We start from the raw sequence: 26,774 nt of genomic DNA, 5'->3' as shown, positions 1-26,774 counted from the left end.
CTGGAGGCCTTAGCAATTAAATTGGATGTTGGTTAATTAAGGTGGTGTGTGTTCAATTAATTCTCTTTGGCGAACGATGTGCCCTGGCGGCTGGTGCCCCAACTCTTCTTCGGCTTAAACTTAAATTAAAGCATCAATTAAAACGCTAAATTATTGTGGCCCCAACTCTTCTTCGGCTTAAACTTAAATTAAAGCATCAATTAAAACGCTAAATTATTGTGGCAGCAGACATCCCAAGAGCATCAACGATGGGTTTCCAATTCCAATGTTCGCTGATGTGTATCTCACCACCACAGAGAATAGTCTTCACATCCTACTGATACAGGTTATGTTTTTTTTCTGCTCATCGAGACTTCATGTCCAATGCTACTAAGTCTAAAGCCCTAATAGCAGAATGTCTTTATACTCTGAATAATGCAGGAGAGATTGGAGGAATCTACGTTTTTATTTTTGGACCTGCAGTTTCCCGACACATAGAGCTGAAAAGAGCACAAAGGGAAATCTTTACTGTTAACCTCACAGTCTGTTCAAAGCATCTGCTGCTTCAACATCAGGTAGGCTTGAAGAGTAAGCGGTCAGCCCTGCATTAAGAGATTATCAAGGTTAAAATGTGGGGATGATGGGCCCAAACTGAATATTCTATTTTATGAGGCTAGAATACACACAAATGTTTGGGGTGCTGCTCGCAATCCCCAATTAATCATAAACGTAGGCTGTACCTCATATACTAGGCTCATTAATTCTTTCTCTAATGTTCTCGGTCCAACTTTGGATCAATGCGGGGGCACCTTTGAAAACCATTTCAAAATTGTACACAAGGCTCTGATTGTGCTTATAAAATTCCATAGCTCGCTTATGGTAAGCACCAACTTTTCCTTTTATATTAAGGCATTCTATTTAAGACTAAACATGTCTACAACCTCGATACTTGACAACACGTATTTTGTCTTTAGGCATTCACCAAGTCCTCTCAAAGCAGAATGTGTCATTCACAAAAAACATTGAGGTGGGGGGGGGGGGGCGTGCTGAGCAGCGGCAGAAATATCTACTCTCTCATCACTCCTAAACATTTGCTTCAAGAGTAGGCCCTTGCATTGCTCTCTAGGTGTGACGAGCCTGGCCCGAAATGCCACAAGGATGCAGTACTGTTTGTGAAGCAGTAGACCCACTAACAAATGGTCTTGCTGGGCCGGAGGCAATTTTGGTGGCCAGTTCTGCCTCCCCTCTGGCTCCTCCAGGAATCCAACAGTGCCCACGCTCTCAGAATGTTGTTGAGCTGTTAATAATGTGGGAGTGGTGGAAGAGCTACAAGCTGGGGCTACTGATGAAGGGTACGAGAGGCTGACAATCAGTGGCGTGGCAGACAGGCACATCAAAATCTACATTTCGGGATGGGAGGGGCCACTTCAGAAACTGGGTGGAGCGAACAGAGGGTCCGCTCCTTCTGTTCACTTGCACCCCCATTCACAGTACACTTGCTCATTCACATGCACACCCAGTACCCCATTCATCAAGCACTCCTTCACACACACATTACATATATACTCTCCTGGTACACATACATACATAATGAGCTAACATGCAACAATGCTTCCCTCACCTTTCTCACCTTAACAAAAAGCAAGTGCGCACATCAGCTCCCTCCCCTCGGATGCGAAAGAGCACATAAGTTATATGTTGGTTCTAATCCGTGGGAGGGGCTGGCTGATGCGTGCATTTGATTTTTGTTAGGCAGAGCGGTTAGGGAAGGCTTTCCAACTAGCAGCTTTAAAGTTAGCCGAGTTTGTGCAAATACATTTTTCTCCGCAAACACAGTAAAACTAACGTTGCAAATTTCAGGAAAGGCTTCCCTCAACTTTCCACTTAACAAAAACTAAATGCGCACATCAGCTCCCTCCAGAGGTGCACCCAGGCTATAATTTTGAGGGTGGGAGGCTATCCCTTCAAATGTTGGCAGAGGCACGAACTTCAGAGACTGTGGTGGGAGGGGCAAATTTACTTGTGTGGGGGCATCTAACTTCTTTACATATTCGCCTTGTGAGCCGGACAAAGACTGATATGCAAATGGGTATTTCCTCCTTTGTGAAAAGTAAAGTGAGCAAAAAGCGATGGCTGCAGACTCTCAAAGTGGGAAAAAAAACACAGAACAGGTTATCATACCATGTTCCTTCTAGAGAGGGGCGCCTGCTACCTTTTTTGTATTTTTGCAAGGAACTTGGGTTGGTCACCCTAAGTTACCTCGGGGAACCCAGACATGGACCCCTAGCTCACTGTTCTCAGAGAGGCAGAGCTCTAACTCACGGATGAGGCCCAACAAGACTGAAACACATGTCTGGGGTTGCTGTTGGTACTCTTGTTCAAAGGAGGTTTGCCTGGCATTTCGGTGCTGGACTGTCCTTCTGGGCGGGACAAAGGCTGATATGCAAATGGTTATTCCTCCGTTGTGAAACGTACAGTAAACAAAAAGCAATGGCTGCGGACTCTCAAAGAGGGAAAAACAACAGTATCATGCCATGTTCTTTCTAAAGAGAGGCGTCTGCTACCTTTTTTGCATATTCTAATGAGATTAGCCTAGTGCGGCATCATTGTTACAAGCAGTTAATTCTCCCCTAACATCTGAAACAACACCCTTAAGGACTGCTGTAAGAATGAGCTTTGTCCTGCCCCCACACCCCCAATCCCCTGGCCTGCAAATACTAATCATACATCTTGATTTCAATTGCCTAAAAAAGTATGCATATGAATGCAGGCATTAACCAGGAAATTATTTCATGCAGGGCCTTTGTCAACAGTGAAGCCAAGGTGATGTTTAATGTCTGTATCCTGTTCTGTCCGGCCACGGCTCTGTAGGTCAGCCAGGTCGAATCAATATAGCCCACAATTTTGGGAGGGGGTTTCGGTGGGAGGGCTAGAGACCGATCAGCCAATGGTGTTGCACCACTGGTGGCAGACAACCCCAGGCCACTGCACCGCATTTGCTCGTCCTGAGAGAGCTGGCGCGGGGCACATCAGAAGCGCAGCAGGCTGAGTCTGTGGAATAGAGAGAGATTATAGCGCCAATGCACACCAATTACTTTAAAGGCAGGGATGGTTCATCACAAAGTGGTAAGAAGAAGAGACAAAAAATGATAGATGTGTTTTAAAATAATGTATTGCACCTTCGGAAATCAGGAGAAAGGAGCCAATGCTGACCCCAAACAGGGGGAAACTGTAGAAACTGGCCATACCCTGTGTGGGAGAACAGCCCCCAGAGAGGCACTCCATAAAAAAGTGGTCAAATGTAAAAAGATTGTCACATCAGTGGAAGCTATGTTGAAGGATGTGGAGTCATGCACGGGAGTGCATATTCAGCAAAACCCAGGTGCAATCCATTGACAGCCGATTGGGTGTGGTCAAAACAAAGGTGGCAGATAATGGGGCCTTTTAGGAAATAAAAGGTGCCAGAAATCATGGTGCTCCTCGAAACTAAGCTGGTGCTGTGTGAAAACTATTGAAGGGCTGGTCACCCAACTAGAGGAGTGAGCTAATCTGTGTGACGAAAAGCTGATTTTTCTGGACAACTTCTTTGAACAGAAAGAGGGGTACATTAGCCATTATAAAGGCGTTCCTCTTGCCATCGAGGAGAGCGCAAGGCTCCAACAATGGGTAGATTATGAACGGTAGCAATGCCCCCCTGTGTTCCTAAAATATGGAGGCAAGCTCTTCTGATGGGGGCCCCACATCCTGGCTCTGTCTTTTCCCGCCCCTACCAGTCCCCTCTACCCCTGTGTGCCCATTAGCTTCCTGGACCCTTATCAGTATAGCCATCCAGGGCAGCCATCCTGCCTGGTCAGCCCCCTCACCGAAGGGCCCAAAGGCAAAGGGCAGCACCTACAGAAGCAGCTCCAGATTCTGTCTGCCAGTGTCCGAAGGAGAATTAGGAAGCGGACAGCCGTCAACCAGCAACGACAAAGTGTGGTGCGGCCATGGGGCAACGCAATCACTGTGCCCCAGTAAACTGGCCCACCTCTCTCATATATCATCTTCCCCAACACCCAATAGCTTGTAACCTGCATGTACCCATTTCTATTTAGCAAATGTTTCCCCATACAGACAAACTGAGCTGTGAACTGTGTTGCTTAGCCATCGCTCGCATCTGGGTGAACTAATACCAACACTCAACCCTTTGCTCATATACCTCTGAAATACTGCACTAAAGACAACAAGAACTCCTCAGCACAGCAAACCACACATGGTTCACAAATGTGACACCTGTGCGCAGTATAAAAACCTTTAACATTAACATATAAACAGCACACTATTTCTTATTCGGCAGGTGCCAAATGTCATTAGCCAATAGCTGGTGCAAATTGTACACCCTGCTAAACACATCAATACCGTGGACATTGATGAATGCAAAGCTTCTTTTTCCAGTTAATAATTATAACAATTTTCTAGCGTGTTTGAGTATACAAAAACATTTGACCAACTGGCATGGCCGCTTGTTAGACAACACGTCCGCACCACACCACCTGGCATTACAATCATCATCTGTTAACACAATAGACATGAATAGGGAACCAAGGCTAATTGACATCTGTGGTTGGTATCATGTACATGAGGGGAAACGCCATCACCGTCGGGAACTTGAGAGCAATTGAACATATACAGAAAACGTGTTCCCTACAGATTAATTAGATGGCCACTGGGGTATTCAAATTCAGTTAAGGCAAATGGTTTAGCTAAACATATAAATAGCTCTGCTATCAGCTTGAAAACTTAAATAATTCATTTTCATGCATCACATTGTAAATATCCATACAACATTGTACAAGATCCTCTCAGAGCACAGGCCCAACAGGCCCGGAGGTGGAGTTGCCCTAATCCTTCCGGAGTGGATTCCTGCCTCCATCATTCCCACTCAAACCTACTCCTCCTTTGAAAGCCTGGTCTGCAGGCTCTAGCTCTCCTGGCTTCTCTCTTGCCTTTGTAACCTGCTACAGACCACTGGGCCAGGCCACCCTCTTCCTGTCTGAATGGGCTGACCTCACTGCATCTCTCCTTTCCTCTACCTCCCAGCTTCTCCTGCTTGGGGATCTCAACATCCAACTGGACTCTCCTGACTCCTCAGTGATTTTCCGCAACCTCTGCAACTCTTTCTCCCTCTCCCTTCTTCCCTCTGGCCTGACTCACTCTGCCGGGCACACCTTGCATACTCTCATCTCATCAGACCATCCCCCTCTCTAATCCTCTCACTACTCCTCTCTTCTGCACAGACCACTCTCTCCTTTCTGCTCACTTGAAGCTTCCTGTCCCCTTGGCAAAGGCTCACCCAGCACTGGCCACCTTCCTTTGTGGTCATTCGACCTATGAAGCGAGAGTCAGTAGTCGCCTTTGCCTCCACTTTCTCTCCACCTCCTACTCCTGTGGCTGGCTCCTATCCTGACACAGCCCTTTCCAACCTTCACCTTTATATCTCTAACACACTGGACATCCTTTCCCCTGTCATGAGGATCCACATGAAGCCTGCCAAAAAAAGCAACTCTCGGTATGATTCGATCTGACCACTCTGAAACGCAAGTGCAGAGCAGCTGAATAGAAATGGGGAGCTTCAGGTACGCCCTCTCAAAAAAAAAAAAAAAAAAAAAAAACAGGCCTGCCGCCTACTCCAAAGGCAATAGAGACTCTCCATCCTCTCAACAACAACAAAAAAAAAAAAAAAAAAAAAAAAAAAAAAAAAAAGGAGGGTCTATATTCAAGCCTGCATCTCTGTGGCCTCTAGCACAGCCAAACATTTCCAAATCTGCAACAAGCTGGCCACTCCTACTGCATTATCTTCCTCTTCTACTCCTAACCAGGCCCTCTGTTCAGCCCTGGCCTCTCATTTCACTACTAAAACCCAGGACCATCCTTTCCTCGCTCTCCTCTTCTCCCCTCCCACCCTCTACCTCTCTCAGGCCTTCATTGGCCAGCCCCTCTCCTCCCCTTCTCCTGTCACACCTGATGAGGTCTCAGACTATTCCGGTCTATGAAAGTCTCATCCAAACAGGGGACTCCCCTGGCCCTCCAGAACAGGACAACACTGGTTCACTCGCTGCAGCCTTGGCAGATCTCTCCAAGCACTCTATTGCCACTAGAGTTTTCCCCTCTCCTCTCAACCACTCCCTTGTGCATTCCCGTCTTAAAAAAAAGCCCTCTGCTGACCCCTCCATTCTGGCAAACTATTGCCCGATCTCCATCACTCCTTTTCTGGCAAACTCCTGGAGAAGTTGGCTATCTCCCAGCTTACCCTTCAGACCGAAGCTGTTGGTTGTCTCCACGACCATCAGTCTGGCTTCAGATCAACCAGAGGCACAGAAACTACTCTCATGCACACCTGTGAAGATCTGCTCTCTAACCTTGACTCTTCCTCTGTCCTCATTCTCCTTGACCGTGAACCACAACATCCTGATCACTCGTTTAAGTTTACCTTGGGCATCATGGATCGTGGCTGTCCTTGTTCCTCTTGGACCATCCTTCCCAGGTTCAACTTGTGTTTTTCCTCTCCTCCACCATACTCTCCACATGTGGTGCTCCCCAGGGCTCTAGCCTCTCCCCCTGGTTTTTCATTGTCTAGCTGGGCCTTTTCCTCTAACTTTCAGTGTTACGCGGATGACACGCAGCTCTCTTTGAGGCTACCCTCGGCCTCCTCCTCCTTGCTCATCCCAGACTTTCTATCCGCTATTCAGGCATGAAGCGCCTCTAATGATCTCTGCCTAAATGCCAGTAAGACGGAGATCCTTCTCATTGGGACCCCTGCTACAGCATTTCCCCTCTCACTCTGGACAGCCTCCCTGGGCCCTCTGCCCTCACCCTCTTGTGGGGCAAAAAAACCTTGGGGTCATCTTCGACTCCACTCTCGCTCCACACATCATGGACCTTGCCAGAAAGTCCCACTTCCAGCTGCACCTCCTTAGAGGTATTCTTCCTTTTCTCACCTTCCCCCAGAAGCTCACCATCTACAGAGCCCCAGGGACTGCATCTCTCCGGCTCTGAAATCCCTCCACTGGCTCCCGGTGCCTGCAAGGATCAAGTGCAAGACCATCTGCATCATCCACAAGGTTTCTGGGGCCGGTGCCCTTACTATCTACAAAGCTCTCTTCCCAAGTAATTTCCTACTAGAGCATTCTGCTCGTCTACTTACAATTCCCTGTGGGGAGTTGCTTCTCCAAGAAGAGACTGGGTGGTAGATCGATTTCCTCTGCAGGTGCGTCCCTCTGGAACAGCCTGCCTGCCTCTATCTGCCTTGAGCCGGATCTCTAAGTTCCAGAAGCCCCTCAAGACCTTCCCTCTTCTCCTCTTCAAACCTTTCCCTTCCTCCTGCACTGCTATGCTGACTGGCTGCTTAGTGTTCCTCCGAGTCATACAGGACACCAGACCCCACCACCCCCCATCCAGTCCCACTGCACTTGCCTGCTGGCCTCCTGCACTACCCGAGTGTGACTCCCTTGGGAGGCCCAGCCCTTCCTTGCACTTAACTCAGGGCCCAGTTGTTCCGGGTGCACTCCCCCCCCCCCCTCCGTACCCTTCCCCTGCCCTTCCTGGCTGTGCACTTGCACGATCTAAAATGATACTAGGCCCATTAAGATTGTTCGTCTTATTTTCTCCTGTCCCCGCCCCCGCCCCTCCTTGCCTGGTTGCGCCTTGAAACACTTATGTTATTTATATTATGCCTATACACATCAATCAATATACCCAAGATCATTTTATTTAATTCATTAATAGACTAGACAAATATACAAAAATAAAAACATTAAAAAGGTCCCAAAGGGCACAATTGTAAAACATTTTCAATAGAATGATCTTGGGTTATTTACAATGTGATTTATGAAAATGTATTTACATTTTCAAGCTCATAGCAGAGCTATTTATATGTTTAGGTAAAGCATTTGCCGTCACCAAATTTCAATACCCCAGTGGTCCTAATCTGTAGGGAACACATTTTCTGTATATGTTAATCTGTGGTTGTTGCCCACTCCATCTGAATATCTGACCTTTGTCTGAACAATTCCAGGAACAAAAGCTTATTTGTTTGGCTGACAGTATGCCGTAAGTGCTCAGCAACTAAAGTATACAAAATACTGATCCAGGTGGGTACATATACATTAGGCAGGTTCGAGCGAGACCAGATATGAAGACTTGTTATGAACCATTCAAGATGCATTGAGACATTGATCAGAAAAACAGAGATCCCCAGAGTAATGAAGCACTTGCGTTTGGCATGGAGAGATAACAGTCATGCTGCCTGATGTAGCTCAATAGGTAACCCATTCTGTTTGAGGGGGGTTTCACCAAGCAAGGATCCTATACCGAGAGGATACCTGCATAGTTGTTACACCCCAGTTAGAAGTCAGAAGAGTGAACCAATGGCCTATAAGAAGTGAGGAAGACAGCGGTGCACCGATTTATTCCAGGGCGAGGCTTCTTAAGTGGGGAAGCACAAACCATGGGAGATTGTGAAAATCAGGCTCTCCCAAAAGCCAAAGCACTGAGTGTTCGCTTCAACGAAATCTGGAGACCTTGAATCAACTCTGGCCTAACAGGGACTTGTGGAACGGCTTTCTATGGAGAGTAGGGGTCACCATCATCTTACAGAATGCCGATAGTAGTCTCTTTGAACGTGAGGGTACAGAAATGACTGACATTATTGGTTAAGGAGTGGAGAGAGAATCATTTAGTACCAACCTTACCCACGCTTCTCGACAGTGCTCTGTCTCCGATAATGGCAGTACCATTTTATTTTAAAAAAAACCTTATTTATGTGACAATCTAAAAAAATTATTTTGAAGATGAATGCCATCAGCCAGAATACTTGAGAGGCCTACACTCTGAGATGTGAGATAATCACAGCATATGGGGCATTTATCCATCCCTAGGTATGTGGGTATTGTTTACCTCAACCGTTATGAATTAAGATCATACAATTGACCCTAATAATAGTTAGTGATAATATACTCATGCATAATTCGATCTTCCATGACAGAATTCGCATTAATTGAAGTATACAACATTGTCAAGCAGTAATCGCAAAGAAGGACTGAAACATGCGCATGTAGGGTTTTCATGATAGATGGAAGTGAAGACATCACTTAAAATATGGAATGGAGACGGTCACTGTGTATATGATCAGAGGGCAAACAAAATAAAGTTGCAAGCCACTAGCCAGCCATAAAAACGAACTTGCCACCTCAATTCGATAAATAAACACAGCAAACCATTTCTTACTCGCCAAGTCAAATATCACTAGGCAATGGTAGTGGCAACTGCACATTTTGCGCCCAGATATGAAAACGTTTTTAGGTTGCTTGATGTTGACTACATGGGTCACACGAAGGGTGTCAATGATTGTAATTTTCTATCAAATACATCTATTGATTTAATCCAAAAAAAGTACGGTTTTTATGAATAGGGAGCTAGATATTTCTGAAACTAGTTTTTTTTAATCTTGATCTGAAATAAATATGAATTACTTGTATTTGTATTTATTTGGTTTATATAGCGCTTTACGCCAAAGCGCTGATAGTGATGTGTATTATTAACACTTGTGTAATAACTTTAGATGTCAGTGATCCTGCCTACAGCTTATAAACTATTGCTATTCACGGCTCATAAAATGATGTAAGGGTTTTAACTCCACAATTTCTTTGTATATGCCGTATTGTTGCGAGCCAGTTACTGGCGCCCCTTATTGGTTTTGAGTACTTGTGTGTGCCTACATGGATATGTGGCTGAGCAGGAAGGCGCATCAGAGCAATAGGACACCAGGTACGGCACCTCGCAAACATCGCCAGAGCACGGATCTCGTTAAGGGCGTGCTGCTCCCCTGCATTTAACAGGCCTCATTGACTTTGGCCGTTTGCCCCAGTGCAGAGCGAAATTGTGGCTACTCTCCTGTGCCATGTGGCGAACCCACACGCAGTGGGCTCCCCATTACTCCATGAAGGGTCGTGGCCCAGGCAGGAGGTGTCCCGTTACCCCACGGGTCACAGAACAGACAGCAGTGGCCAAGACTGCAGCCCCTTGGTGGAGTATCAAGGGGCCCACATTGTGTGTGGATTTACTTTTTGGGCGTCCCCTTTCGCAAGTCCCCTGGTGACAGACCACGGAATGAAAGGAGGGTGCTTTTCCACAACATATTTTTAGTTGGTCTTTTGCGCCGGATACAGGACGTTATTGCTACTTCGGGTGCAAGAGAACAATGTGGGGGAGGGGGCCTGCCTTCTGATATAGGTTACAATTGTTGCTCCTCATTTCTTCCTCTAGTTCCTGGGTTGCCATGCCAAATCCTATTGGGCTTGTGTTGCGATTCCCCACACTCTCTGCAGATCTTCAGAGATGGAGTATTTTACAACTCTGTTTGCATGCTGTTCGGGTGCCCGAGGAAACCACAATATATGCAGGAATACTAAACTGATAGTAGCTGATCCGTGCCTTTACGCGAATGAGGAGGGGCAGCCCCCGTGAAGGCGAAGCACCTGGGTTATTTTATGATTGGATATTGTGGTCTACGAGGTGGTTGACTGGGCGTATTTCAAGCTCGGTCACCATTCCTTTCCGTTAGCCTGGTATATGAATTAAAAAAAGTCTTACCTCTGGTAAACCCAGGAAGCTGTCTGGTGCTTTTATAACATGGGAGAATTTCAAATTTGTAACTCTCGAGACTGTTACCAGAGCGCGAGGATGGACTTTATTTTGCTCTTCTCTCCTACAACACACTTTGTGCAGTATTTTGGAACCGCGTGGCTACGGTGACCAGATTTAAAATAAAAAAGTAACATGACAGACATAGAAGTAGGACTAATGTAAACAAATAACACTGTCGCCCTACTTCTCTTTCGCCGGCCTGTTGCGGGGGGCGTGGGGAAGGTGTGCTCACACGCACACTCCTCTCATTGGAGGAGAGCTGCAGGGGAGGAAATGGGGACTTGAAAAGTATTCACGCTCCCCATTCACGTGCAGTCGTGCGGCCCGATGCCGGCAAAGACCAAGTGTACTTGCCCCTCGCTGGTGGCTTTCAAGTTGGTTTCATTAAATGGGACATTTCTATTTGCTATGCTGAGTGTTTGAGTCTGCCTAAGGAACTGGAATGGCTCTCTGAGGGGGGGTGACCTAAAGGGAAGCGACATTTTCAATAGTTCTTCACAGCCCATCTTGCCCGGTTGTTCATTAGGTGTCTGTAGAAAGGTTGGGGTTATGGGTGTGAGGGTACCTATAACCAGTGCTTTGAGTGGCCCGTGGCCGGCTGGGGCTGGGCCGTGTCAGTCTCCAGAAAAGGCTCCCGAGTCGGGGCCCACCCCGACTAGCCCCAGCCAGCTGACACCTCAGGCAGCCTGTGTAGAGGCTGCACAGTTACATAAGCTGCCTGCAGGTGCCAGCACTTCGGTTTAGAAAAAAGAAAAGGCAACCAAAGTACTGACAGCTGCAAGTCGCGGGCGTAACCGTGCAGTGTGGGCTACCTGTTGTCTATGTAGTCGAAACAGTAGGTGGGTATTTGCTTCTGCCCACCAGAATTTGGCGTGCTACAGGAGCGGACTCCTGTCATCCCTCTCTGCTCTCAGGAACTTTGGACCTGCTTCCAAAACGCTATAGGCACTGCGAGCTTTGCTCTTGCCTGCACCGTTCCGCTTCCTGGTGGAGGCGGAGTTAGCCCACATCACGTGGGCGATCACGTGACCCGGCAGCGCACTCAAAGCTGCGCCAGAACCACCCTTGTGGCGATAAGCCCACCGGCTGTTGTGCGGCTGTTTGGCGGATGTTGGCATTTTACCATACTGCCTCAGGTACTGTTTATTGCCGCTGCACCTACTAACATAAATCGCTTAAATCCCGAATTGATGAGTGTTTGAAATTTTATCAGTTCTTATTGCTATTAATATTTGAGTTTGGTGCCCTGCATTTTATCAAAGGAGAAAACTGTATTAATCTTTAACGATATGATATAATCATTTCATGTTTACCCTGAAAACAGGTATGCCATCGGAGATCACTAGAGACCCCATGGTTACCTCTCCAAGTTCAATGCCTAATCTACCGGATCTAGCTCTGCTTTGCAAGACGCCCGTGAACCAAAATATCCCAAAATCACAGGAAAAGACCAAAAGTCAAACTCGTATTTCTAAGAAAAATATTATTTTAACCCCAATTAATAAAACTCCCACTCAACATGACATTCGTAAATTTTATGAGATAAAGTCAGGTGGTATAGCAATGTCTGATCCGATTGACTTGGCATCTCTTGTGAAGGTTTCTTCGAATCCACCGCTACCTAATTGTTGTCCAGGTAGTGTAACTCCAAATCAATATCCTACCCTTAACAATGAGGCTCCCACTCTCCCTTTGAGTTCTACTATTTCGGATCAAACTTTATTAACTGTACCTCATTCTCCTATTAAACCTATTAAACCCGTTCAAACCTTTGCTACTGTTTTAGAAGAGTCGACTCTTCATATTGAAGACACGACAATTGAAAGCCATAATCTAGCACGAGATATTCCGACTAAGAACGTCTTGTTGGCCTCAGTAATTATCGAAGACGTGGGACATGTCAGTCCAAATAAATCCATATCACCTCCCTGTCAAAATTCTCCTGAATGCAGGGATTTAGAAAGTTCAAAAGCTTCAATAATGACTGGCTATGCACAACCGTGCTCCATGGATTCAATAAGACTGGATGAGGAGGTGTCTTTTTTACATCCTACCCCCCGCCGCTGTCAAACTACTGACAGGAAACAACAATCTTTTGCTCCCTCGGCTAATCCTGCCTTATTAGAAATCACTTTGGGGGCCATTAACACTACTATGTCCACTCTATTTAAGCTTTTTGACTCTTTAGACCAGATGATAGCTGTACAAACTGTTAAGCTAGACCATATAAGTGATTGGATGAAAGACACCTCACTTAAATGCTCTAAAAGTCTTTCATTAGGAAACCTGGAACAAAGAGTAGTCCATCTTGAATCTCATTTGTTATTTTATCAAGGTTTAAATGAACACTCTGGGGTACCCATTACGCAACGTCTCTCACATTTAGAAAGTTTGACTCGAAACCCTCTGACTACTACCTCAGTATTGCCATAATTTTCTAATATTATCCGTCCGATTGAATGTGTGGAGGAAATTGTGACTTCAAAAAACAATGAGTCCTGGATCAGTGTTGCTTCTCCTGTGAAGAGTGATGTTCCACCTGCAGCCTGTAAACATCAGGGGGGGCGTCAACCAAAACTCACAAAGAATTGGATCCTTACTAGTGAACAACAAAAAAACAAAATCTGTCTCAACCAAAGCTACACAAAGAAATAGAAAAGCTCTGGCGGTGACGGAAATTGCTGTTCGCAGTGCTGCTGCCCCTCCAGATATCTGCGATGTGATTACGAATAGCGAATTAGTCGCTACGGCCGGCAAATCCCCTGTTGTTAAAGCCTTGCCAGCCAATTTTCCATCTTCTCAAGTTGCTTTAAAGGAGGTTCCTATGTCGCCTCTTATGTATGATCCCTTGAATGAGTTGGTACATCTGTTAACATCTAAGCCTGATAATATACAAATAAAACAATCCCTTCCTGTTCTACAAACAACATTATCTACTCAATGCGGTGTCATCAATACAGGTGCTAGTAAGTTACCTTCCTCTGCCGCTTCTACAGTGGGAGTTGAAGATCGTTTAAGCTCATTAAGAGCCGCAGTAGACTCTTTACTAAAAAAAATTTCTGAGGTGTTGCCCGAAGCTTCATATGCCATTGATCAATCCCTTCAAACACATAACCCCTTTCACAATACCCAAAATGAAGCTTCATTTCTTACAATCAGAACAGATAATTGTATGAATCCCAAACCATCTCACTGTAATAGGAATTGTCCTCAAGATCCTCCAAAACAAAACAATAAGAGAAATTCTGATTTACGTAATGGTGGCACTAAACCTTACATAAATGACGATAGCATTGCATTTTCAAAGAAACTCAATCTATTCCATACTTTAATTTTGAAGTGTCGCGATGGGTCCTTTCCAAAGTACGACTTATGTCATGATAGTGTTTTAAATAAATTTGGAGATATAGAGGGTTTGGACGCCATATCTTCCACTGATTTGGATCAAGTTGAGTTCCTTTGTGGCAAGAATCTTTCCATTGTTAGACTCTGGATAAAGTCTGGAATCGTTCGTAATACTTTGTGGAACGCCAGAATGGATTTATTCAATCTTGGCATTTTACTAGCCCAAGATCCAGCACGTCAGCATTCCAAGGAGATTGATGGTAATAAATCTATTGTAGGTACTACTCTTGCACCGTCATGTGCCTGCAATTTTTTTACTAAAGAATCTCCATTAGATCCCAGAGCATCCAGTAATTCTCACTCATAACCACGAGCAGTTATTCCCATTACTGAACTTTCGCTTGCTAGCTGGAATACCAGAGGCTATTCTCATCTGCAGTGGACTTTAATCAACCAGTTGAACACTTATGACATAGTGGCCTTGCAAGAAACGTGGCTAGTAAATCCCCCTATATGGGATGACCATGAGATTAGTCTGCTGCCAGCAGTTCAAGCTGATAAAGGTAGACCTACAGCTGGACTGTTAGTTGCAGTGAAAGTGAGTAAGGGTTTAAAGATATCCCCCTGGAAAGCACCAAATAAATTTATGCAATTTGTTAAAATCTCCTTCAACTCACAGATATACGCACTTATTAATCTTTACAGGAATCCGGTGGGAATCAATGATGACAGCTTTTATGATGCGCTTTCTCTTCTCTTCGAGTACATTTCTGCACAAAATAATATCTTTGGAATCTTACTTATGGGCGATTTGAACCTTTCTTGCTTTGATTCGCACATAAGGAATAAGAATCGTGAGGGTGCAAAATGGATCTCCTTTATGGAAGATCATGACTTAAAGATGGCAAATGGTGCGATTATAGGTGACATTCCCCCAATGTACACCTGGGAGAGAGGCAACTCAAAATCCACGATTGCTTACATCTTTATGTCCGATAGCATCTTCATGAATACCACCAAATTTATCATAGTAAAACAGTCATCCAGTGATCACCATCTTTTAGCACTATTTTGGACGGTTGAAATTGAAAATTGCATTTTACTATAATCAGCCTGTATCTGTCAATAATGGCAAAAACTGCTTCAAATGGTCTGTTAATAAATTACTAGCTCTGAATGGTGCTATTCTAGACAATCAACGGTTACATAAGACTGGTTCGTATATAGATGTGTTAAGCACTTTCGCGAATCTTTACCCCATTCATAGTAAATTAGCTAAAAGACATGTGCATGGGTTTGATCTAGCTCTCTGTGAAAGAAAGAAGGCTTACAGAAGAGAGATCAGAAATCATTGCAAACTCCCCATGATTGATCAAATTAAGGCAGTTAAGGTTGCTACATCGAGATATCGAAATTGGGTTCGCATGAGGCGAGCAACCATGTATCAAATAGATAGCGAACACTTTTTGGTAGCTTGTCGTAGCAAAAATTCTGCCTTGGTTTGGGAGTTGTTGAACAAATGTAACATCACCCCAAGGTCATGTACAACTCAATGGAGTATCTGAATCGGTGTAGGTCACACATTTTTCTACTCTATACGACGACTCCAAGATGACTTGCTATAAGTACAACAGCAGCTCTATAAATGGGTGGGCTTTGCACTGTACAAGATCTATTATTCAAGATTTTATTAAATTATCTTCATCGGGAGGCCACCAGGGGGCGCGGGCAGGATGGACGCCTGAACGTCGAGCTCCGCACCCAGCCCCGGGTGAACTGCGATTTACCGGCGGAACGAGGGTCCCATGCTACGCGACCCCCACCAAAAGACGTTGGGGCCTGTAGCCCCCACCTGGACCCGGCTCTGGTCCCGATCCGACGCTCCTGTGAGGAGTTACACGGACCGAGGCGGCATCAGCTGCCCCTCCCCCACGACCTGGCGCGGAGCAACGCACGAAGCAACGCGAGCCGCGCCGCCCACGAATAGGCCCGAGAAGGAGGGCCCACGGCGCTTCCTCCCCTGGACATCTTCCACGGCCCACCGCTTGACCCAGGGCCCCGACCCGAGGAAAGCCGTACGCTCGCCCAGGGAGCACACGCCGGGGCGGCCCTCTGCGCCCAGGCGCTTCTGATACCCGAAGCCCGGCCCGACCTGGAGAGGACCATCCGCCGGTCCTGGGAGCTACGGAACTGCAAGGGGGCCGACGCGGGAGCACGCCCCCCCCACCATCACAACACTCGCCGAGATGGCCCGCGGTGCTCGGGGGCCCCACGCCTAAAGAGACACACAGGGAGGCCCAAGTCCACCAGCCCCCTCCACGGCCTCAGAATTCGATCTGTTGAGGGCCACCCACTCACCCGCGGAGCAACGACGGGGCCGGAATAAGGGCACCAAGGACACCAAGGACTACGTGGAATACACCGACAGCGTTGTAAGACCTTGGGGACCCCCCAGTTGACTTGCCGGGAACCCTCCACTAAAGGACCAACTCAACCGCCCCTTCCCGGCTCCCCAGTCGACGAAAAGGCGGCGCCCGCTGATAAGTGGCCGGCACGAACCTTCCATGCACTGGAAAGAAAACCTGCAGAAATACCAGTTCGTTGCCAAAGAAAGTGCCATGGCCACCGGTAGCCCCACTCCCCCACCCCCAGACCTGGGGGCTATCCAGAACAACATCCAAACGATTCTGGAGGAGATACGAGGGATGAGGACAGACATGGGGGCCAAACTGGCCGACCTCACCACCAAAGTCACCACCCTAGAAGACCGCGTGGAGGGTGTCGAAAATAATCAACTCTCAGTAACACTCCTCGAAACCCAAATGGACATGAGACTCCGAGACATGGAAAGGCGTGAAGAAGAGCTTCGGCTTAAGGTTGATGACATGGAGAACAGGGAGAGGAGGAACAACCTCCGAATTTTTGGCCTGGTGGAATCCGAGGGCGAGTCCACACAAGGTCTCGAAGGCAAAGTGCACGACATCGTGAGGATCGCCCTGGGAACAGAGGGCGTGGGGACGATCAATTTCGACAGGGTGCACCGAGCAGGGGGGGGAGGCAGAGGTCCACGCTCGGTCCTGGTTCGGCTGCACTACTACAGGGACAAGGTCAGAATCCTGGAGAAGGCGAGACATCTTGGCATCATACAGTACGGCGACTCGAAGGTATCCATCTTTCAAGATCTATCGGCCCTAACCCTGTCAATGAGGAGGAAATGTGGCACACTTACAAGATGGTTGCAGGTAAAAGGGGTTCGATATCGGTGGGGGCACCCCTTCTACCTGGAGTTTGAGTGGCTAGGTGAGAAGCACCACCTGGTGACGGAGGAAGACATACGGAGAGCCACGGAGGATCTGGTGAGCGACCAGGCGGGCCACTCGGGCGCCCAGGAAGGAGGACCACGGGACCCCCCCAGGGGCCCCGACAGACTAGGAAATCACAGCGGGAAATCTAAGGTCAAGGGGGCCCGAAAGTTTCGGAAAACCAGACACCCGTCGACGAATCTGGAAGACCACCCAAATTCATGATAATAGCGTTCGATTGGAGGTGGAGAAAATCACGAGGTGAGAGATGATTCGGGGTGCGGGCGATGGAGGCCCTGGGCCCACGAACTGCCCTGAATGGACGCCGCGGCGGCGCTGTGTTTAGCCCGCTGGACTATGGGACGGCAGAGCGTTTTGTTAAAAAGTTAACTGTTTATTTGTGTTGCCCCATGTCTGAGGTTCGGGTTATGGGTTGGTGGCCGGGGGGGGCTCCGGGTCCCAGAATTCTATCTCGGCCATGTCTACCGAAGGCCTGCAGGGGCCGACCTGAATCAAGTTTGCGATCTGGGACTCTCCAAACACACGAAAACCCCGGGGCTGGGGTTAGAGTCCTTGGTGGTTCGTTGACCAACCCCAACATATGTTGGGGAAAGTGGACGGACGCCTTATGTTTCAAGGGAGGGGCGGGGGGAGGGAGGGCACAGGGAGGGGGGTTTGGAATAAGGGGGAAGGGTGTAGGAGGGACAACGGGGTAGTTAGAGGGGTTCAGGGGGAAATTCAGTTCAAACCACAGGACTACGCTTGGCAATGGGCTCTAAAATTCAATCACCACGAGGGGTTCAAAATGCACGCCCGGAATGATGACAATGATTGAAGGGAAGGTGGGCACGTTGAATGTCAAGGGTCTAAACTCTCAAAATAAAAGGTCCCTCACGGGTAATATGTTCCGTAAACAACACCTGACGGTCCTATTCCTACAGGAAACACATTACAAGCGTGGGAGAGAGTCCAGAATCAAGGGGAAAGATATCGGCAGCAATTACTGGGCTTCACATCCGACCTCCAAGAAGGAGGGGGTGGGCATTCTCCTGGGAAGGGCTCTCCAACTCACGGGGGTGGAAACCAAGAGAGGATTTGGGGGTCGATTCCTAGGCGTTAAGGGGCTTTGCGAGGGGCAACGAGTCACTTTTGCCACTGTATACGCACCCAACTCGGGTCAAGTAGAGTTCCTCACACGGATCTTTGGCGTCATGGATGAATGGGCCGAGGGGGCCATGATTCTCGGGGGGGATTTTAATCTCATAGCCGACCCCCAACTGGATTGGTGGTCCGCTAGAGGTGGGACACCCAAGGGGATCACTAAGGACAACCTGGCTTTGCAAAACCTCCTGAGGGATCACTACTGGGTAGACGTTTGGCGCAAGGCGTACCCGGCCCAGGGTTGTTACACATTCTTTTCTCCCCCACACTGCACCTACACCAGAATTGACCTTCTGCTGGCCTCAGAGGAGGGGGATGGGGCGGTAACCCAACCAAAGGTCGAGACCATAACGTGGTCGGACCACGAACTACTTGTAGCTAACTGGTCCCTGCCCATCGCCCCGAGATTGGCTCGATGGCGGTGTAACGACACGCTCCTTAGGGACCCAGTATTCCGGGATTTCATGAAACAAGAAATGCTGGCCTACTTCGAGATAAACGACACCGGGGAGACGGACATGTCCACGGTATGGGAAGCGGGGAAGGCCACCTTCAGAGGTCTCCTCATAGCGGAGGGCTCGAGGCGTAAAAGGGAAAGGGGCCTGATCGAGAGCAGACTCCGAGCGGAGTTACAGATCCTGCGGGCCAGACTGGGCGTCCCGGGGGTAGACCGGAGGGCACTATTGGACGAGATGCAGGGCAAAAGACAGGAGCTCCACACGGTTCTCATAGGTGAGGTGGTTAAGAGGATGCGATATACCAGACAGAGATACTATGAACAGGGCGACAGGGTAGGCACTCTACTGGCACAGAGGTCGAGGGGGTGTAGAGCGGAGAGAGGGATTACCCAGCTAGCCGACGAGGAAGGCAGAATTCATGGGAACCGGCAGGAAGTGACGGAATGTTTTGCTGATTACTACAGCAAACTCTATTCCAGGAAAGTGGGTGAATCACAGGAGGATATTGCCTCCTACCTGGCAGAACATCCCCTCCCCAAACTGACCGACCAAGACTTAGAGGCCCTCGAAGGGGAAATCCTAGAGGAGGAGGTGGAGGGAGCCATTAAGAGACTGAAGGCCGGGAAAGCTCCAGGCCTTGACGGCTACACAGCGGATTTTTATAAACAGACCCAATCCACCCTAGTGAAGCCCCTGACTAAATTGTTCAATCAAATTAGGGGCAACGACACAATCCCACCGACTTTCTTACAGGCCCTCATCACTGTCATACCCAAACCTGGTAAGGACCGGGCGGTCTGTGGGTCCTACAGACCCATCTCACTTCTCAACGTAGACGCCAAGATTTTTGCTAGGATCCTGGCCTCCAGACTGGAAAATTCCCTCCCACGCCTGATACATCCAGACCAGGCGGGATTTGTCCTTAATAGACAGGGTTCCGATAATCTAAGGAAAACACTTCATATACTAGCCACAACCGAGGCCAGAAACGAAGGCACACTCCTACTGGCTCTCGACGCGGAGAAGGCCTTTGACAGGGTCAGTTGGGCTTTCATGAGGGAGGTTCTCATGTCGGTGGGGATGGGGCCAAGGTGGTTGGGATGGATATCCGCGCTCTACTCCTCCCCTTCGGCCAGAGTGGTGGCAAATGGGATTGAATCTAGAGAATTTCCCCTTGAACGTGGTACGAGGCAGGGATGCCCCCTGTCCCCGTTAATCTACGCATTGGTGATGGAACCGTGGGCAATCTCGATCCGCAATGACATGGCCATCAGTGGTGTGCAGATGGGGGATATGCACTGCAAAATCTGCCTCTTTGCGGACGACGCCCTGCTCTACGTTACTAGACCGTCCCATACAATCCCTCGGCTACTGCAGGGCCTCACAAGGTATGGAGAACTATCGGGGTACAAAGTCAACCTGGACAAATCGGTGGCATTTATGGGAGGGAACCTGCCGGACATAGAGGTGGCCTTTGTGGAGGGCCTCCCCTTCAAGCGGAACGATGAGGGGTTCCGTTACTTGGGAGTCCAAATCACACGTAGCCTTGAAGACCTGTATGGGGCCAACTTCCCCCCCCTCTGGTCAGCAATCAGGAGAGACATAGAAAGGTGGGCGGGAACGGGTCTCTCATGGATGGCACGCCTTAATCTCATAAAAATGGTGATTCTCCCAAAATTCCTGTTTCTCTTCCAAATGCTCCCGGTGCAGGTCCCTAAGGCCTTTTTCGATGAAACAAAACGAATCCTCCTTAGATTCCTCTGGCAGGGCAAAAAACACAGGATTTCGTATGAGGTATTGACTAGGACCAAGGAGGATGGGGGGGTGGGCTACCCCGACCTCGAGACGTACTATAGGGCATCCCAGTTGAGGATCCTGGTTGATCACTTCACACCGGGAACGAAAAAACAGTGGGTAGCCATGGATAATAGGCCCCTGGCGCCCGTCACACTAGAGGAATGGCTCTGGGTCCCAAGGAGTACGATCCCTAGAACAGTCTTGAACCACCCGATCCTGAAAGTATTGTGGTCTCTATGGAAGGAGGGAGGTTATTACAGATGGCTCACGACATGGCCCTCCCTCTTGAGCTGTATATGGGCCCCCCCTTTCCTGGCCAAAATAGCGGAACCAGCAGCTTACCAGACGTGGTTCGAGGCGGGCCTTGGTAGGACCGGCCAATTGTGGGTGGGGGGCTCCTTCCTCCCCTTAAAGGACCTCGAGGAAGCCCTGGGAATAGGTACGCTTTCCCCGTTTCGTTATCTTCAGCTCAAGGGTGTCCTCACCGAGCCATCTTGGGGCGATACCCTCAGGAGGGAACTCACAGACTTTGAAAAGCTCCTTCTGACCGCAAAGGGTTCTAAGGGGACAATCTCTCGCCTATACAAGCTCTTTCAATTCTCTATCCCCCGAGACCCACCACCGGCACGCACGCAATGGGGTAGGGACCTAGGCGAGGAAATCGATGACGAGAGATGGACAGAGATGTGTAGACGGGCTAATCGGTCCACATCCTCCCTCCAATATCGCCATCAGGCCCTCAAGATACTACACAGATGGCACTACCCCCCGCAAAGGATAGCTAGAATGCGGCCAGGATATGACCCACACTGTTGGAAATGTAAGACAGAAAGAGGTGACTATATCCACATGTGGTGGGGATGCCCAGTGGTTCAGAAATACTGGGACAAGGTGCGGGCCTGGATCAAAGGGGTGGATGGGATCGAACGGGCTTCCTGTCCTTGGCTCCTCCTTTTCGGGATTAGCAACGGGGAGGACCGGGATAGCACTCAAGACCACATGCTCCAGGTGATGCTGGTAGCAGCTAGATGCTGCCTGGCACAGAAATGGAAACACCCGAAAATGCCAGGGGAAAAAACCTGGGTGACCAAAGTAAGAGCCATCTACGACATGGAGTTCCTCACACACCTGCTTGATGAGTCCAAGTCCAACATCGAGGAAATCTGGCTCCCCTTTTTTGACAAATACGGCCGAGTGGTCTAGGACCTGGTGGTTGAGCTGAGGGATCCCCCTCCTCTCCAAGGACACGGGACCATGGCCCAAGGACCTGGTTGTGAACCGAACCCGTTTGATCAGCATGACTTTGACGTGCCACACGCACAATGCACTGACGCCTCTATCGCTAAGAGAGCCCGTTGCGCAAGTAACTACCTATGCCATGAACGCTCGAACTGAAGGGGGGTGGGGGGAGGGAAAAGGAGGGAGGGGTAAGGGGTGTGTTGCGTTTGGTTTTTTCTATATGTTAACTTACATTAATAAATGCAATGTAATAATGTAATCACGCAATGCACAAAGGAAACCTAATAAAATCGATTTTCAAAAAAAAAATTATCTTCATCGTCTAGAGCAGCAGGCCTGGATGGACTTACTAATTTAATGCTCAAACAAAATATAACAGAATGGGCACTAATCTTGAACAATGCTTTTCACCACATTATACAAACCAAAAACATTCCTGATTCATGGTGCTCTTCTGTGATCATTCCGAGCTATAAAAAAGGCGATTGAATGGACCCTAAAAGCTATCGTCCAATAACGCTACTGGATGTTCCAGGCAAAATATTCTCCAGTTTGGTGTGAAGAGATTTTAATGTTTGGTCAAATAAAGCAAATCAACGTGACCCAGCACAAACTGGTTTTGTCGCTGGTTTAGGTACTGGCATCAATTTAATTGCTTTAAATGCTATAAGACAACAAGCATTTAATAAGAGACAAGCCAGATATTTTGCGTTTGTGGATCTCCACTCCGCTTTTGATTCGGTCTCAAGACCAAAACATTTACTCAAAAAGTTACTCAAAGCGGATTGTCCTCCAACTCTTATTGATATCATTTTTGCCCTCCATTCACACACTACGGTCTATGTGAGATTAAATTATGAGGGTCTTCTTTCATCCCCAGTTCCAACATTTAGTGGGCTGAAACCGGGGTGCATTTTAGCATCCGCCCTGTTCAATTTTTTTATTAATGATGTACGCTGGATCTTTAGCAAAATAACAACTGATGCTCCTAAACTGAATGGTGTAACAATTTGTGCCTTGTGGTATGCGGATGATCTTGTTTTAGTGTCTAAAACTCCCAGTGGTTTACGTAATCTCTTGTCAGCACTATGTTCCTATTTTAAAGAAAATGAACTGGTAGTAAACACTCGGAAAACGCAAATTGTCACGTATGTTCCTAAAGGTTTACGCAAACACTTTTTAGAATGGCAAATTGAGGGAATACCCATAAAGATGGTACCAAATTACGTTTACTTGGGCCTAATTTTCGATGGTTGTCCAACGCTAGACTCGCACCTGAACAAAATTAAACACAAGCTAGTCACGGCAATCTGTCAAACACGAGTAATTGTTTCCAAATATGGCAAATTCTCTATCAAAGCTGCTATCACATATTGGAACCAGAATGTTGTAGCAACCATCCTTTATGGGTTAGAAACGTTAATTGTTCCCCCAGGTTTTCTCAATTTATTAGAAGCTAAGTTTTGGCGTGCAACTTTACATCTTCCACAGTGTATTCCTGGTGTGCTGATACGCTATGAATTGGGATTAACGTCTTTAACTGCCTTATACAAGTGGCGTCTATGTGCCTTATTTCGCAAATGCTTGTTATCCACATGTGATAATTCCACACTATCTTCCATCTCTAGCTATTTGCTTAGCTCCGTAGAAGAATTTCCGAGACATTGGTCTACAAAAATGTTATCAATCATGGCGAACGCTGACATATCACTTGAGCTTCTTGTATTTCATCCGGAGCAAGCAAAGAAGAAGGTGTATATGATGGACTGGATTGACACTAGAACTCAGTGTTTAACCTACAAAGACTGACTCTACAATCTTTGGACCCAAGCGTTATAAAGACACTGCTGCTTATTTACGCTTGGCACCATCTGCTGCTATAAGAACGGCCATTCTTCGTTTGCGGTTTAATATCTGGCCCACCCATGAGGTTAAAAAAAGAAGAAAGCAAATTCCCTCTGACCTCATCTGGTGTAGGTTTTGCAAAAATATAACGATTGTAGAAACTCTACAACACTTATTATTGAACTGTCCTGCACTTTCCACTTTAAGAAAATTGCACTTTGTTAACCACTTTGCGTATTTTGCACAAATTGATCCTAGAAATAGATGGATCGCCTTAGCAGCCACTGAATGTATGAGCATAAGAATTGCAACCATCAATTTTTTTAAAGCCTTGAATATGGAATGAAGTTAAAAAAAAAAGAATTAAAAAGTCCTTTGCTTATCTCTTTCCGATAAATTTGTATGATGATATTTTAGCATTTTGTGAATTTTTATTAATCTTATTTCCTTATTTCTACTTGGATTTGATGTTTATGGATTTTTCTATTTCTTATAAATTGAAAAAGTTGATGTAATTTCAACTATATTCAATAAATTAAAAAAAAAAAGTAGGTGGGCTGGGCTGGACTGCCCAGCTCCCCTTTTGTTTTGAGTAACTAACTAGACATCACCCAGCATGAACAAAAGGAGAGACTGGGCCCTCAAGCCCTCCTCCCGTTTCAAGTACAAACCTTTCATTCAAGGAGCCCGTGGTTAAAGCTGGCTCCTTGAATGAAAGGGATGCCTGCTGCGTGTGAGCTGGGGCACACTGGTGTCACACCTTTTGGTGCTCCCAGCCCCTTCTTTTGTTTAAAAGGAGGGGATGGGTGCTTCAAAGGCAGTGGTGTTGCTAGAGGGCTGTGGGGGGGGCTGAGGTAGCCTGTGGTGCCCCTCTGAAATCCTTGGCCCTCCCTTGTGCCCCCCCCCCCCCACCTAAGGCGAGCAGTGACCGTGTTCTCTGTTCGTGGTGTTATTTGTGACACTCACTAAGGACAATGTCTGCATATCACACAGCAAATACTCTCCTTTTGTTTCAAAGCTAGCAGTTATCTTGTTATGCATTCTGGCATTGGTGAACATGAGTACGAGCCCCTGCTCCAGTGTTCCTGCCTAGCTTCTGCACAGCGACCTCCATAGTGTGCAGAGCAGCTTAGAGCCCCCTCCCATCAGAATGTAGCGCACAAAACTGCCAATGATGGGCCGTTAGTCACTGAATGGTTTTGTGCCTGTATTCTGATGGGAGGAGAGATGCAGTGGGATGTGGGTAGTTGGTGTGCAAAAATCCTCGGTGCAGGAGTGCTTGTGATGTCACCCATTACCTTTCACAGGTACCCCCCCCGGACCCACTTTTCCCTGTGCCACCCTTACTTTTACTTTGGCCCCCTCTGTGCCCCTCCAAAATTTGATTCCTGGCGACGCCACTGTTCAAAAGGTAATAATGCCAGTGTACCCCATCTCCAATGTTTACCAGCCAACCCCCGCCGCATTTAATAGAGGTGTAGCTCTCGTTAGGGGGCATGTCCTTAGGCCACACCCCCTAACTAGGATCTGCGTGATTTTTCCATCACGAAAAAGTCTGACGGAAAACTTTGCATGGGAAATGTACGCACCACCAAAGGTTTGCACATTTCCCATGCGAACAAACACTGCAAATCACTACATACCCACAACCAGTGGTGTCGCTAGGGGGAGGTCTGGTGGGGCCGCCCCCCCTGTGAAACCCTGTGCCTCCCCCTTGTGTTCCCCTACATAAGACGTTCAGTGACCATGTTCTCCCCCTACTTTTGTCTGTGCCCCCCTACTTTTGTCTTTGGCCCCCTCTGTGCCCCTCCTAAATTTGATTTCTGGCGACGCCACTGCCCACAACACACCCCACCCACACCCTCAACACACCCCCAACAAAAACATACCCTACTTACCTTTTCTTCACGCTGTGTCCCTGCGGCGCTAGTTCCCTTTCACTTCTGTGATCAGGAACCGGTGCCGCAGGGACCTTTTATTTTTTTTAACGGGCAGCTGCAGGGGTTTCCCCCGCAACCCCTGTTTTTTTTTCTTCCCTCAGGTGTGCTGCCGGGCTGTCCCCCGCAACAACCCGCTCACTATGTAGTGAGCGGGGTGTTGCGGGAGACACCTCTGCAGCCACGTTTTAAAAAATAATGTTTTACTTACCTACAATGCACGCCACCAAAGGTTCGAACTTTTGGTGTTCGGGTCTTTGGCGATATGCATTTTCCGTCTCGTTGTACAGTCAGACCTTTTTTTTTCGGTCTGATCGTACAATTCCCCTAACTAGGCCCCCCCCCACCCTCGATTTCCAATCCCGCTTAAAGCACTGCCTGTAACTGTGACTTGGTGGTCATGGATGTCTGTAGGAATGATGGTGTTTAAGAATGCCCCATAACGTCTGTAGAGATGATAGCTTGTAAGGACAGATGTGACTGCCCTTTTGATAGTCACGGGTGAATCTGGAGTAGTGGTGGGGGTGCATGTTCTTCTGCGACTGCTCCCTGCCTCTGTATGGGTACCAATTTGGGGGTGGTCTGGGATCCCCATATACCTCGTTCAGCATCCACTTGCTCGGTCGGCCCTCAATCCCTTTGACCATCTCTCTACTGGTCCCCAGGTTTAGGTAGGAGACAGTCACACTCCTCTTGAAATCACATTCCCCGATTTCTTCTTTATCTCGTCTTAATTCCTGCACCAAATTCTCCTTTTGTTCTTATCCTCCTGCTCTCCACACCTCCACTTCCTACATCAATCTATGTACTAGCTCCCCATCCCTTTCATCCAGTTCCTTCACCCTTCTTAACCTCTATTAGTCGCTGTATTCTCATTTCCACTCTTTACTCTTCCTTGCCTTCTTCGCCGTTTTGGGCACCTTCCTTTTCCAAGTCCAAATCTCGAAATATCCACTATTTCTCAGAGATTCTTCACCCCTTTGGGCACCACTTCCTTGCAATCAATGCTCACCACGTCTTTCCTATTG

At 47.7% G+C, this 26,774-nt stretch overlaps 1 protein-coding gene across 3 annotated transcripts in view; it reads right to left on the bottom strand.

The window, feature by feature from the left end:
- Nucleotides 1-26,774, bottom strand: part of HSPBAP1 (HSPB1 associated protein 1) — a 1,532,307-nt gene that overhangs the window by 1,484,754 nt on the left and 20,779 nt on the right. The window contains exon 1 of one of the 3 annotated variants that reach the window (XM_069616690.1): nucleotides 10,609-10,791. The exons of the other annotated variants lie outside the window; for them this stretch is intronic. The gene's annotated coding sequence lies outside the window, so the exon portion shown is untranslated. Of the gene's footprint in view, nucleotides 1-10,608; nucleotides 10,792-26,774 lie in introns of those variants that run through there. 3 annotated transcript variants of the gene reach the window in all.

This window comes from Ambystoma mexicanum, chromosome 9 (assembly GCF_040938575.1).
Source record: "Ambystoma mexicanum isolate Mex_15411 chromosome 9, UKY_AmexF1_1, whole genome shotgun sequence".
Lineage (NCBI taxonomy): Eukaryota > Metazoa > Chordata > Amphibia > Caudata > Ambystomatidae > Ambystoma > Ambystoma mexicanum.
The sequence above is the reverse complement of the archived record's forward strand: the minus strand, read 5'-3'. Positions and strand labels throughout refer to the sequence as shown.